We start from the raw sequence: 2,276 nt of genomic DNA, 5'->3' as shown, positions 1-2,276 counted from the left end.
TGGTATAATCTGTGGTAGAATTATGGAACACGTTTTATTCTGTTAACAAAATCTTTTTAGTCGTTATGCCGTGTCATGTTTCAGTCATACTCTTCCTTAATCATTCTGCGGGGGTATCAAGTGTCAGTCCTTTGAAGCAAAAAGAGAAATGCAACAAATTAGCAAGTAAAGTGCACGGGGAAGGTGCCATTCTTGAACGAAAACGAGTGGCATTATACCTTTCGTCTGAGGAACTCGGTGGAGAAGCTATCGCACTGCTGGGGAAACGTCTCAATTTCACGACTACACGTAAGAGAATTCCCATTGAAGAAATCATCAGCGTAGACGAAGCATGTTATTTGTCTCTTCCAATGATTCATACAGCCAACGGCCTTACCGCAGCGGTAACACCGGTTCCCGTCAAATCACCGAAGTTAAGCGCTGTCGGACTGGGCTAGCACTTGGATGGATGACCATCCGGTCTGCCGAGCGCTGTTGGCAAGCGGGGTGCACTCAGCCCTTGTGATGCAAACTGAGGAGCTTCTTGATTGAGAAGCAGCGGCTCCGGTCTCGTAAACTGGCATACGGCCGGGAGAGCGATGTGCTGATCACATGCCCCTCCTATCCCCATCCAGTGACGCTTGTGGGCTGAGGATGACACGGCGGCCAATCGGTACCGTTGAGCCTAGATGATTCAGGCAGGGAAAATAAGGCAGAAGGTATAAAGAATTCTGTGTAAAGCGAAACGACCGAAGGATATTAACGGAGGAAAGGAAGTGTCGTTATGAACTCAGGAGGGATGAACGCACCGCGATCACCAGAGCAGACAGAGGAAATGCTCCTGAAGATGGAACAACTGTTAGCAGAGCCAGTGCACCGTGAGCTCTACATCTACATCTACAAACATACTCCGCAACTCACCGTACGGTGCGTGCAGAGGTTTCCCAGTACTACTACTTCTAGTCATTTCCTTTCCTGTTCCTCCGTATGAGCCCTAATGTCTCGTATCTTATCTTCGTGGATCTCACGCGAAATGTGTGTTGGCGGCAGGAGAATCGTCCTGCAGACAATGTGAAATGTCGGTTCTGTAAATTTTCTCAGTAGTGTTCCTCAAAAAGAATGTCGCCTTACCTCCAGTGATTCCCGTTTCATTTACTGAAGCATCTCCTTCACACCTGCATGTTTTTCAAACCTATCGGTAACAAATCTAGCATTCCGCCTTTGAATTTCTCCGATGTCTTTCTTTAATCCGACCCGGTGCGGACCCCAAACACTCTAGCAGTATCCAAGAAAAGATCGCACCAGTGTCCTATATCCGGTCTACTTTGCAGCTGATCCACGCTTTCCTAAAATTCCCCCAATCAAGCTTACCACAATCTGTAACACTCCAATTATAGAACCCATAATGAACATACTTTTGTTGCAAAAAGAAATAGAAAAATCAGTCATCCTGACAGTGATGACAGCTACTGACAACAAAATTTACACACTTGACAGTTTGATTAGCAGGAATGTTATGTAAATACTAATGCTTATCATAAAGAAAGGACTGAATGAAAGAACACCATATGATACAAAACAGAAACCTTAAAAAATAATTCAAAAACTATTATTTACGAAGGTTAAATTCCAGACCATAAATTGACCAAAAATAACATTTATCCTAGAAGAGAGTTGTAGCCGCATCGAGCTGTAAGTTCGCTGAGTCTACAATGGACTTGGCGATGGAGATGTTCACTTCTCTCTTGCACTCTTGCAATAGTAGTACGCATGTTAAGCGCTACTTAAAAAATGGTCCAAATGGCTCTGAGTACTATGGGACTTAACATCTGAGGTCATCAGTCCCCTAGAACTTAAAACTACTTTAACTAAGCTAAGGACAGCACTCACATCCATGCCCGAAACAGGATTCGAACCTGCGACCGTAGCGGTCGTGCGGTTCCAGACTGAAGCGCCTAGAACCGCTCGGCCACACCAGCCGACTAAGCGCTACTAGATTGTTTTAAAACGGATCTGAAGTTTAAAAGTTTTACGACTGGAAGTATTAGTCAGAAGTCGGACTGAAGTAAAATCATCTTTACCGTTTAGACAGATAACGGGATAGTCGATATATGTGACAGAAAATAACTCGTGTGATTGCTGATTTGTGATGGGTCTTAGCCTTCGTGATACGTAGTAGTCACGAACATAAAAGGACACAGAAAGAGACTGATCGCCGACATAAACTCAATTATTAGACTTCAGTAGGCAACAAATAAACGCAATCACGAAGAACTTACAATGAAAAATCGGTGTGT

General features: G+C 44.1%; 1 pseudogene; it reads left to right on the top strand.

Moving 5' to 3' along the window:
• The first annotated feature begins 362 nt into the window (after positions 1–362).
• On the top strand, positions 363–480 carry LOC124614184 (annotated as a pseudogene).
• Positions 481–2,276: the final 1,796 nt, after the last annotated feature.

This window comes from Schistocerca americana, chromosome 4, assembly GCF_021461395.2.
Source record: "Schistocerca americana isolate TAMUIC-IGC-003095 chromosome 4, iqSchAmer2.1, whole genome shotgun sequence".
NCBI classification, from domain to species: Eukaryota; Metazoa; Arthropoda; class Insecta; order Orthoptera; family Acrididae; genus Schistocerca; species Schistocerca americana.
Note: the sequence above shows the minus strand (reverse complement) of the source record. Positions and strands in the feature narration are given on the sequence as shown.